Source organism: Triticum urartu, chromosome 4A (assembly GCF_056163025.1).
Source record: "Triticum urartu cultivar PI428250 chromosome 4A, HENAU_Tu73, whole genome shotgun sequence".
Taxonomy (NCBI): Eukaryota; Viridiplantae; Streptophyta; class Magnoliopsida; order Poales; family Poaceae; genus Triticum; species Triticum urartu.
This window is the reverse complement of record NC_141876.1, coordinates 163,879,244-163,892,414: the sequence shown is the minus strand read 5'-3', so window position 1 is coordinate 163,892,414 and position 13,171 is coordinate 163,879,244.

Below are 13,171 nucleotides of genomic sequence, written 5' to 3'. Positions count from 1 at the left end.
TGGACATGGGTGCGTGGAAGCTTGCTATCCATGTGCCAGAGCCATGAGTTGGTTGCGAGATTTTATGGGTTTCACCTCTAACCTACCCCAACTTGTTTGAGACTAAAGACTTTGTTGTTGTTGTTGTTGTTGTTGTTGTTGTTTTCCTTTGTCTCTTCTATTATTTTCTTTTTTTCATTTCCGTTTTCCTTCTTTTTCATGTTTTTTCTTTTATTTTTATTCTTCTTATTTATTTATTTATATATTTTCTTTCTTTCCTTTTCATTTCATTTTGTGAACATCTTTCAAATTCGTGAACATTTTTTAAAATCATGAACAATTTGTAAATTTCCGAATATTTTTTAAATCATGATCATATTTGGAATTCTGAACATTTTAAAAATTCATGAACATTTTGTTACAAATTAGTGAACATTTTTTGAAATCATGAATATTATGCAAATTCGCGAACATTTTTTACAAATTCATGAGAACAATTTTCGGATTTGTATTTTTTTTACAAATTTGCAAATATTTTTTGAACCGGCGAATAAATTTTTTAATTTATAAACATTTTTTACAACTTTGCAATTTTTTTTGAAATCATGAAGAGTTTTCTAAATTGGCGATCAGTTTTTTTAAATTCACAAATATTTTTTGAAATGGATGATTTTTTTCAAATTGATGAACATTTTTGAATCAGCAAATATTTTTTGAAGGGATGAACTTTTTTTTTAAAATTTGGTAACAAATTTTGAAATTCAGGAACATTTTAAAAAATCAAGAACAATTATTGAATTAACGATTTTTTTAATTCATGAACATTTTTTGAATACACATATTTTTTTCAAAATCATTATTTTTTATTATCGAATATTATTGGAATATGTGAGCATTTTCTTCAAAATCACAATTTTTTTCCAAAGTCATGATTTTTTTGAATTCACATAAATTTTATGTTTTTCAATATTTTTATATTTTTTGCAATTTTGAATTTTGGAACTATGTTGAAATCCTGAATTATTTTAAAGAAGAAAAATGAAAAGCAAAAAAATCAAAAGAAAAGAAAACAAAACGAAAAAAGCAGGGCGCGTCCCGCCCACATGGCCTCGCCCAAAAGGGACGCAGGTGGAGGTCGGGTGCGTTATGCTTGTTTGCGACGCGCATTGCCCCAAATAGGAGGTCCCGTCCATTGTATCTTCACCCTGATCACACAAGTAGCAGGTAGATGGCTGATCTTGTAGGCCCCTACTTGTACCTCTCCCCGATTTCCACATACCGTACTGAATCGACAACTAGATGAAAAATTTGCAATTAAGAGGGGACCAACTCTTTCAAATGGCATTGGCACAAGGGATACAACCCTAGCCATCGAACATCAGGCGGTAGGCTAAGGTGGGTGCGTAAACCTCTGGCCGCCACTACTAGATCGTCCTATCGTGAGAATATGGATTGAGATGCATTGACTGCACAACATCCCAGAGATAAAAGTATTGCAGCAGGCCTTGAGTTGATAGATCACCCGAGGTATCCCAACCTAGCGGCGCACGTGAATTCCTTCCCTGACCGAATGATTGGACAGCCGGCAGCGCACAACTCAACCTATCTAGCCTCTTTGATACGGTTAGGACGGAAGCCAAGTTAGGCATTGGGCGACCACGGGCGCGAGCGACCTAGCTGCATGGTGACCTCAAACGTATCTATAATTTTTTATCGTTAAATGCTATTATATTATCATTTTGTATACTTTTTATACTATTTTATATTATTTTTCTGGACTAACTTATTAGTGTAGTGCCCAGTGCGGGTTCCTGTTTTTTTTTGCATGTTTTTGGTTTCGCGGAAAATCCATATCTAGGAGGGTCCAAACATGATGAAAATTTACGACGATTGTTGATGAAAAATAAGACCCTAAAAGTTTCAGGAGAAGGCCAGAAGATGGATGAGGGCCCACAAGCCCAGGGGCGCAACCTACCCCCTGGCCGCGCCATCTAGGCTTGTGGGGCCCCTGTTGCTTCGTTTGACCTAATTCCTCCGCCTATAAATCCCATAATTCCCGGAACCCCCAGAGAGACAGACGAGAAAATTTATCGCCGCCGCAAGCCTTTGTTCCAAAGTGATCCCATCGGGAGCCCTATTTCGGTGCTTTGCCAGAGGGGAAGCCACCACGGGAGCAGGGAGGCCTCTTCATCAACCTTGTTGCCTCCATGATGATGTGTGAGTAGTTTCTTTAGGACCTACGAGTCCATAGTAGTAGCTAGACGACTTCTCCTCTTTCTCTTTTGGATCTTTAATACAATAATCTCCTCTGAGATCAATCCGATGTAATTCTTGTGGTGTGTTTGTTGGGAACCGGTGATTTGTGGATTTGTGATCAGATTGTTCATTGAATATAACTGAATCTTTTGAAGTTTCTTTGTTGTATGATTGAGTAGCTATGTATGCTTTCCGAGCTATTTGTCTTCTGTGGCCAAGATAGATGGGTAACTCTTCACAGGGAGTGGTGAATAGTGGTGGGCTCAACCTCACGGTGATCTATATCCGAGTGACAGAATGGGGAGAAGGCACATGATCTATTGTTGGTACTAAGGATAAAACGATGGCGATTGATCTTATTGCTAAGTTTCTTTTTGTCTACATCATGTCATCTTTCTTATTGTGTCATTCTATTTTTCAACTAACTTAATTACTTGAGATGCATTTTGGATAGCGGTTTCAGGGTGGAGTAATAGTAGTAGATGCAACAGTCTACTTGTCACGGATGTGATGCCTATACGAGATTATGCCATGAATGATCATAGTTATGAATGCCGCTTATTTGTCAATTTCCCAACATTAATTTGTTTACCATGCCACTACCTACTTTCGAGAGAGAAGTCACTAGTGAACCTATGGCCCCTGGGTCCATTCTCTATTAATACTTGCGGTTCTCTATTACTCTTTTAATATTTTCCTTTTTGCCATATCACTATCTATCACTATTTGCGTTTAACCTTGCAACTAGCAAGACGAGGGGATTGACAACCCCTTGCCAAGTGTGAGAGCCTGGCTTATTAGGGATGATAGACTACTCATATCAATAAGGACTTCCTTCCTTTCTGGTAGCCCATTCAGAAAGAACTCCAAAGTTTAGCATGCTCAGCTTGGAGCAACTTCAGGATGGGTGACTGATTGGGAAGTTGGTCCTAGGTGCGCACGAGTGAGGACAAAGTGCATAGGAAAGCCTAGTGTTGATTTGTGGGGCCAGTCTAGATCCCGCCAAGAATAACAGCCAGTAACCAGCCGGTGTGTCCGAGGCGTTACAAGTTGGTATCAGAGCCAACCCTCGCGGTTACACAGATGTTTGCGGGTCGGGTGCGTAGTCATGTTGTGCATGATGTTTGTGACCTATCATGGCACACAACATGCCACATGTGCTGGACTGGACAACACAAACATATGTGCCAAGAGGGAATGTTCCTAGGGGACTTCCCAGGTGCGCAAAAGTGAGGTCAAAGTGCGCAGGAAAGACTAATGTTGATCTGTGGGGCCAGTCTAGATCCCGCCAGGAGTAACGGCCAGTAACAAGCAGGTGTGTCGGGGCGTTACACCAAGTTGGGTGCACGCATTTATTTTGTTTGTGTACAGGTGTTGTTTATCTTGCTAGCTTGTAGACTCCTACTGGTTCGATTAAACCTTGGTTCTTAATTGAGGTAAATACTTTCTGTTGTTGTGCTACATCGCCCTTCCTCTCGGGGGAAATCCAACAACTCCTATAGGAGTAACACATTGCTCTTGGATGCTAATGGATTATACAAACTCTTCTTCTACCAATGAATTGAAACACAAGGATTTAGGGTTTTCTTGAAAAAAACACCGAGCGGTTGGCAATCGCACGAGCACTCACTTTTGCCACAACTAATGGAACAACCTTCATAGTAGATTTTTTATTGAACCATCTATCTCTCCAGAATCCAAACTTGATGTCACTGCCATTTTCTAATGCAGTAAACTATTGAACATGGCCGAGAGCAAGGATCAGAAAATATTGTGATTTTTTAAAGAATGATTTTGATATTACGAGATAAAAACATAGAGCTGTGTATAGAAGGGGTCATTTTTCAGACCAATCAGCTAATCCTTGAATTCTCCAATCACTATTTTAGAGCCAATCAGCTACCAAGGGCCCTAGAGGGCAAATGCTGAAACTCAATGTGGATGGGGGCATTCATTGAAAGTGTAGGCTCCTTCTACTTTTTTAGGTTCAGGAAGTTGGGGTGTTGTTGTTCCAGGTGAGCGCGCATGGTGTGGTGCTTGCCCTGGAACTGGCCTACTGAATTTTGCCGATGTTGTGGGCCTTACTGATTCGTAGCATTTCAAAAACACGGGAACAAAAAAAAACATAGGACTTGTCGTGGTTTTGTTACGACAAATGTCCTCATAGGAGAACTTAGGTGTGAGGCCATCACAACAAGATGGTAGCTTGAATGGGGTTGGTTGGAACTAAGAGACGCGAGTTTTACCTAGGTTCGGCCCCTCGCGGTGGAGGTAAAAACTACATCCTGCTTGATTGCTATTGATGATGATGCTCACGATTACAAGGGCGGTGTTTCGCTACCTCTATCTTGAGAGCTATTGATTTGTCCCTCTCCAATCTGTCCCTCTTGTGGTGCCTTTCCCCTCCTTATATAAGTTGAAGGAGACGGCTTACATGTAGAGTCCTAGTAGGATTAGGACTAGTCTATTAGAAGTCGAATCCTAGTCTAGATCCTTGTCAGGGAACTTTCCTCTTCTTGGACGAGCTGGTCCAACGACTGTCCCTCATAAGTCGGACTTCTATAAGTCGCCTTCTGGGCCTTGTCGCTCTCTTCGGCCCATCGACCAGGACATTGTTAAGCCGCCACTTCCTGGCTGGGTCATCCCTTCGGCCGGGTCACACCGTGGGGGTATATCCCCAACATTAGGCCCCAGGTTAGCTTGAATTTATTCATGGTATGCTCCTGGAAACAAGAATAATTAACATGTTAAGAAAAAATGGCCCGCTAAAAAGGCCGCCTTTATTCAATGAACCAACTTATGGAAATTTTGAGTTTCGTTTTCATATCAACGAGCCAGCTTGACAACCAACTTGCTGGTGCATCTCCTTTGTAGGAAAATATTTGGAATAGTAACCCATTCGTTATTGAACCAGTCTTCAAATGCCTCAACATGTTGATGTCATATTCTCGAGACATGGATTTCTTGCCGGATCATTCGTCGTAGTAATGTCGAATTGCCGGCTTGTGGATATAGAACTTTTCAAGTTAGAAGTTTCAAGGCTGTAGGGTCATGGAGGTTGAAGCCGCTGGGTCATGGAATTGGACTCCTGGAAATTACGAGTCTCTGTCATATCAATAAGCCCGCTTCATAATCATCTTGCTCATGCTGGTTCCTCGCGGAAAAATATTGGGAAATAAAACATCCATCTGCCTTGTGTCAGCTTCCGGTGATTTGACTTGATGGAAATTCTGGAAATAATAATTCCATAGGATGTTGAGCCGGCTTTCCAGGCCTTTCTATGAATAGCTTGGAGGAGATAAACTTTGCAACTTTCTGCACCAAGCATATGTGACATGGTTGGCTCAAAACTGAGAACTTGAAGGTGTTCCTCCCTTACATCCATATTACTGGTAGCCCCCAAGTCTTAAGAGTAGAACATAGTGATATATTAAGACTTTCTTAAACATAAATGTTGCAACTATGAAGAAATCTAGGTAGTTCATCTGAGTCACCAGTCATAAACTGAATGTTTTGCATTTCACATGTGTAGCACCCAAGGGCCAGCTCATCACTATGTGATGGGGCGGGTCTTCAATTTGGACCTTATAATCTGTTGAAACAACTAAACGTTGTAGCCCCCAAGTGCCGGGTTGTCTTGCCTACTGCAACCTAGGACTTGTAACTGTCTTATGCTCATAAAACTTCAGCCAGTGTAGCCCCCAAGTGCCGGGTTGTCTTGCCTGCAGCAACCAGAGACTTTGAACTTAGTTTTGAATGTTGTAAATATATAGCTGGAAGTAGTGTAGCCCCCAAGGGCCGGCTCATCATTGCATGACGGGCCGAGTCTTTCACTGAGACTTATATGACCAGTTAAAATAATTGGGTACATTAGCCCCCACGTGCCATGTTGAGTATTCATAGCTACATGGGACTTGATGTTTTGTAGGCCAAAATTGACTGATGTAGCCCCCAAGTGTCGGGTCATGTGCCTGCGGCGACTCGGGACTCTTCCGACCATTGTAGAATAAAATCATATCAACCGTAGCCCCCAAGTGCCGGGTTGTAATGCCTTCAGCAGGTCGGGACTTCTGAGTCTGAGGGATAGTCTTATCTGGATGATGTTGCTGGGTGCCTTTCATACCAATGCGGAATTTGTTGCTAAATCCATCAAGAGTGATGCTTTGCATAACACTTCATATTTCATTGCCTTTGATAAAGCCGGTTGCCATGATATTCTTGCTTAAATTTTTGTTCCTCTTTGCAACATTGCAATAATCCAACTTATGAATTGCCACTGGTAATTTATTATACCATGCTCCTTATTGTTAGCCGGTGTTTGGATTTAGGAATAATAGCCATATCTCTGAGCCAGCCTTGAAAACCTCAATCATTTAATATTGGTTATGATAAACCATGATGAAGACCTAGCCATTTTGGCTATCAAAGATTTGTTTGTTCCTGCAGAGTTACAATGTAACCCAAACCCAGACACACACACACACACACACATATATATATATAGACACACACACACATACATACATAAACACTATTCTGATCACGAGATCAGAATAATATTCTGATCACAACCTGAACTTCCCGAGTAACGCGCCTGACCTTCCCCGAGTACTAGGTTGAACTTCAGCTAAAAGGTGTCCAAATGGGGCTTACGATATACCGTTGGATAGCTATTGACATTAGTATCATGACCCAAGTTAAATTTTTGGCAAAATGTAAGCGGTTTAAGAGCAGTTTTGAAAACCGTTTTTTCTTCATACAAAAAACATGAATCGTATTTTCGATCGCATTTCTAAACCGTTTGTCGGAATGAGGCAAATAATATGGCGTTGGAAATCTTCTGCAAAACCACTCCTTCCACATGTTGAAAGTTTTCTCTAATTCCCTATGGTTAAAGAGTAATTCGGAAAATCATAGAATTTCACAAACGGAACACCCGAGTTTGTATTTTCGATGCCATTTCTAAACGGCTAATCCAATTGAGGCAAATAATATGGCGTTGGAAAGCTTATGAAAATGCACTACTTTTTCATGTTAAAAGTGTTTTTTCTAATTTTGGACAGTTTAAAAGTAATTTAGAAAATGGTACAAGTTCCACCGAGTTTGTATTTTCGAGCTAATTTTTTAACCGTACGTCCAAATGCAGGAAATGATACGGCGTTGGAAAGCTTGAGGAAATTCAAAACTTTTTTGTATGTATTGTTTCTCCTAATTCCTGACGGTTTTAAGTCAGTTTTGAAAATGGCTGAAAACATATTTTTGCCGTAATTTCTACAAACTTTATCGGAATGGGGCAAATAATATACCGCTGAAAAGCTACGGAAAATTCAAAACTTTTTCATGTTGATGGTTTTCTCTGATTCCTAGCCATTTTCAAGTAATTTCGAAAACGGCGAGATCATGCATTCTGCCTCTATCGTGAAACAGATTCTTCAAATATGCACCACGTGAAGAACCTGAACTTCTCAGCGTGTGTGCTTGAACTTCACTCTGTTTTCGATGTGCTTTTTTTTGCTCGCAGATCTCCATCCACTACTCGTAGTTCTCCATCCACTCCCCGGAATTCAACGAGTGATATACCGATGGAAAGCTGCTGTAAACACGCAACTTTCCCGTGTTGATTATTTTTTCATACTCGCGATGGTTTTAAAAGTTTTTCATCTGAAATTCATTCAGTGTAGTAGTTAAACTTCCTGTTGTTTTCACGTTGAACTTCTGTGACGTATTTTCATTTGTAATTTCCTCATACATTCGTCAATGTCACACAAATGATATTCCTTTTGTACAAACCTCTCTCATAATAATTTTTTAACTTTCTCCGACCGAGGATTTGAACTTACACAAATGATATTTCTACCGTTTTGAGGCAAATTAGAAAATGATGAGATCATGATTTCTGCCTTCATCATGAATGGAAATGCACTGCGTGAATGTGACGCCCCGAGACCGTTGTGCCAGGTGTCGCCAGTTATTCACTGCTGTTGCCTTGTCATTCGCTTGCATGTTGCATCTTGTCATGTCATCATGTGCATTGCATCATCATGTTTTAAAACTTGCATCCGTCCCGGCCTCCTCGTTCCTTCCGTTGTTCGTTCTGAGTCCAGGCACACTCGCACGCGCCCGTGGCATGTCCAAAATAGTATTTTATAAGTGGCCGGAAAATGTTCTCGGAGTGGGATGAAAGTTGGCGTGTGGTCTTATTATAGTGTAGATAGACCGCCTGTCAAGTTTCATCGCATTCGGAGTTCGTTTGATAGCCCAACCGTTAAACTATAGCGACATTATAGCCGGTCTTTTCGTCGGACGTTTTCGGTTCCGGAAACCGTGTCGGGCTGCATCTCTCCCCTCTTCTCTCAGACCAACCCGCTCTTCACAATCCGCCAGACCCAGCCTAACCCTCTCTGCACAGTGCATCGAACCCCTCACTTGCGACATTGCTTTCAATGCGGTTATGCCTCTAAGTCATGCTTTGACACGTGGGAGATATAGCCGCATCGAGGGCGTTATAAGTTGGTATCAGAGCCTTCCTCGACCTTAGGAGCCCCCACTGCTTGATCGGATTAGCAGCCGTTGTTGAGTCTAGAAAAAAAATGTTTTGAGTCATTTAGGAATTATATATCGGAGAGTTTAGGAATTCTTTTTACTCCTCAGTCCCTTCATCACTCTGGTAAGGCATCCTGACGTAGAGTTTTGACTCTTCTCTTCTCAAATTTCACTAAAAAAATTTAGGATCACGCGGGTATCTTGGAATCGTTCCGATCGATTTGTGACGAGAACATTGTTCTTGGTGCCTCCTGGCATTTAGGGGTTGTGGCAGTGTCCCGGGGAGTTGAGCTCCGAGGTGTTGTCATCACAATTTTATCGTTGCAGTTCTGGAATACCTGAGTTTAGGTTTAAAAACTCTTTTATGCAGTTGTTGGTGAGATAACCTCGACGCCACCCAGTACTGGGGCGGGAGTTCGGGAGTATTGCCATAACTTGTATAACGGATGCTTTTCGAAGGTTGAGGTAGATGATTTCCGAAGGTTTCTTGGTTATGTGTTGAAGGATGGATACAACTGGATGTAGGATTTGCTAGATTTGGGTGAGATATTATGCTTCCCCTGTATCCCCAACACCTGATTGCATAACCAGAAAATTTCGGGAGTTTCATAGGTGGGAATTCAAGTAGCTCTTAGGATATCTTTCCGACAGATGTATGATATGAAATTGGGGTTCGACGTCTAGTGGTCCGCCTATTCACGGTTGGTTTTACAGTGGTCTCGTTGTGTCTTAAAGAGTCCTTGGCTATGCCGACTCGGGGACGCTTTGTATGTCATGTGCACTGCCTTGTACATGATGGTGTTGTACGATCGAGCCCGTGTAGGCCCCACCACGAAAACTTCGGACGAAATCTCTATCATATGTTTGTTCCAGCTTATTCTGCAAGCCAATCCTTTGTTTTTGTTTTGAGTTGTGGTATTCGAGTTGCTTCAATGTCAAGTGTTGATTCCATACCTTCCCCAAATGGTGTTCTCATACTCCGATGTGAATACCAATCCTTCTTGATCATCAAGATTGTCTTGTCAATCCTTTTCACTGGCGTGTTTTCTCTTCAAGTGGATCTGATCATTTCAACATCAGCAAGATCAATTATCATTTCTTCTCAATGGTGTTTGTTTCATCCGTCCCCAAGTTTCCTTTGTTTTCCCGCCCACCCACCCTTTTTCTTCGACGACTCAGATTTCTTAATCAAGTATCCTTTTATTATTGTGAAGTATCTCCATTCCTTTTTTCGTCAATGTTCTTACCCAGTGTTTTCCATGAAGATGTTCTACTAGCTCATCTTTCATCATTCTTTTTCTTCTCCGGTGGATTCAATTCAAGCTTTTAGTGTTGATCATATCCTTTCCTCGTTTCAGAAGTTTTATCATACCGGTGCTCATCATATTCATTCATTTCTCGCTATTCAATTATTCTGGAGTGCTGAAGATATCTCGGAAGCCTCATCTTTTCCTTCAAGATCCGTTCAAACCTATTTCGAGGTTGTTATCTCATTCAAGCCATTTAAATCAACCGGTGCAACCTCTCTTTTTAATCATTTCAACAGTGTTTCTTTTGAGTGGGCCCTAACCCATAGGTCTTTTTCCAGGATCTTACCTGACTCTTCTTATTTTCCCAGAGCTATCCAAATTTCTTTTTGAAGTTTTGACGTAAGAATGATTTATCATCAGTCAAATGCCTTTCTCCAAGATCTTTCAAATTCTTTTCATCATTGGCTCAACCTTTCCATTCTTCATTCTGGAGTGCCTCAATAATTCTTGGTGGTGTTTCTCATCCTCATTCTCTGCATTTGAAGACTGAAGAAGAGTTTTTCCTCCATTTCTTGCTCCATTCTCTCCAAGATTCATGGTTCTAGCTTGTTGCCATCCTCTTGGTTGTCTTCGATTGTGAGAATTCTTTTCACTCATCCGGTGCAAATTCAGGAGTCTTTTCAGTCTGATTCTCCGGAGGCCATCATCTCATTATTATTCATTTCAGCTGGCAGCTCACATTCTCCAAATCTTACCGGGGCATCATTCGAATATCCTCTAATCAGTTCATGATCTCTTCGTTCCCATGGATCTAAACCCTCTCATGTATCTTCGTTCATTTGCTAATTTTTCCCGGTGTTTATTTATCTTTACTTCGTTCATTTTCAATCCTACCGGTGTTTCATTGAAGACCTTATCAAGTTATCGATATCTCTTCTAATCCTTTCAACGAGAATAAGTGGTATGCCAAATCTGTTGCTTGTCATCAATTTAAATTGGTGAAGGATACACATAACGTAATTCTTATTTTTGTTTCATCGAGTGAACTCAATTCCCTGTTCCGGAGGCTCATCAAATTCTCGTTTTCTTTTGTTCATATTTCTTTTCCCGGAGTTCCAAGTTCTCTCAATTACCTCATCACGGAGATCCATTTAAATCATTACAAATTTTCACCTTGTGTTTTCAACTCCTTTTTTTTTCTTCCGTTTGATCATTCTTTTGTTTAACGGAGTTCCTCATCAAGGTTCTACATGATGGTTCATCAAGGATTTAATTCCTTCTCGAAGTTTTTCATCAAGATTCTTTTAAGGAGATCAAGTTTTCTTCATCTTGCAATCCAGAGTGCAATTCTTTCAAGCGTATCATTCGAGGTGGTATTATGTCATTCCTGATAATTTGAGTTCATGTATCATGATACACATGTTGTTAAGAATGAGGTATTTAAAATCCATCAATCTCGTCATTGGATTTATCTGGGGTTATATTTCGCCTAAAGCTTTCCCTAAGGATTAATGCTATTAATGGTGATAATATATGATCCAAGTTCTCCATCTACCCTCCCGGTGAAATAAGTTTCTCATCTCCTTGTTCTAACCAATCCCATTCTTTTTCCCGTGAGTGGCAAGTTGTCACCTCATAATTTGAGATGGATTCCAGAAGACCATATCAAGATTATTCTTTTTGTTGTTGTTGTTGTTCCAACAACTCCGTTCTAGCATTTGTTGTAAGCGTGCTCCCTCAAGGTCTTGTTTCCCTTCGTTCATTCCATTCCATTCTTAATTTCGTTCCGGAGGCATTGTGATGTTGCTATCTTCAACCCTTCTTTTTGTTCTTGTCAGGACCTTGTCCTTGTCATGCTTATCCTTTTAATCGGAGTGTTGTGTCCTTTTGCTCAAGCTCTTTCATTTTATCAAGTCTTTCATCTCTTTTCAACCGAAGTGCTACCCGAATCGGTTCTTTCTTATTCCTCTTTCTTAACGGTGTGTTTTCAACTTTGTTCTTCTCCGTTGCTTTCTTTCTTTCATTTTGCGCAACCTTTTCAAGGTTATTTGGTCTCACTCGTTTGTCAAAGAAGCAACTTAGTTTTTACCTCTCCTCTTTCTCTTCCGTTGTCCCTCCGGTGCCATTCTAGATCTCGGGACGAGATCCTCTCGTAGTGGTGGAGTGTTGTGACGCCCCGAGACCGTTGTGCCAGGTGTCCGCCAGTTATTCGTTGTTGTTGCCTTGTCATTCGCTTGCATGTTGCATCTTGTCATGTCATCATGTGCATTGCATCATCATGTTTTAAAACTTGCATCCGTCTCGGCCTCCTCGTTCGTTCCATTGTTTGTTCTGAGTCCAGGCACACTTGCACGCGCCTGTGGCATGTCCGAAATAGTATTTTATAAGTGGCCGGAAAATGTTCTCGGAATGGGATGAAAGTTGGCGTGTGGTCTTATTATAGTGTAGATAGACGGCCTGTCAAGTTTCATCGCATTTGAAGTTCGTTTGATAGCCCAACCGTTAAACTATAGCGGCATTATAGCCGGTCTTTTCGTCGGACGTTTTCGGTCTCCGGAAACCGTGCCGGGCTGCATCTCTCCCCTCTTCTCTCAGACCAACCCGCTCTTCACAATCCGCCAGACCCAGCCTAACCCTCTCTGCACAGTGCATCGAACCCCTCACTTGCGACATTGCTTTCAATGCGGTTATGCCTCTAAGTCGTGCTTCGACACGTAGGAGATATAGCTGCATTGAGGGCGTTATAGTGAAGTAGTTGAACTTCTCGGGCATGTCTGTTTGAACTTCACACTATTTTTGACGTGTTGTTTTTTGACGTGCTGTTTTTTGCACTGCCTGAAGTAGTTAAACTTCTGGGCATGTCTGTTTGAACTTCACTCTATTTCACTTTATTGTTTTTTTCTTATATGAAATACACACCATGTAGTACATGAACTTCTGGTTATTATCACTTTGAACTTCTCTCTCGTTTGAGAGAATTATTTTAAAACACAAAAAAACAACATATTATTTTATGTATTTTGGACATCTAAATACACGGTGAACCTCTCTCACAATAATTTTTTGAACTTTTCCTCACCGAGCACTTGAACTTCTAGCAACCATTTTTTTCGTTTATGAGTTGTTTTTAAAAGTGCAAAAAA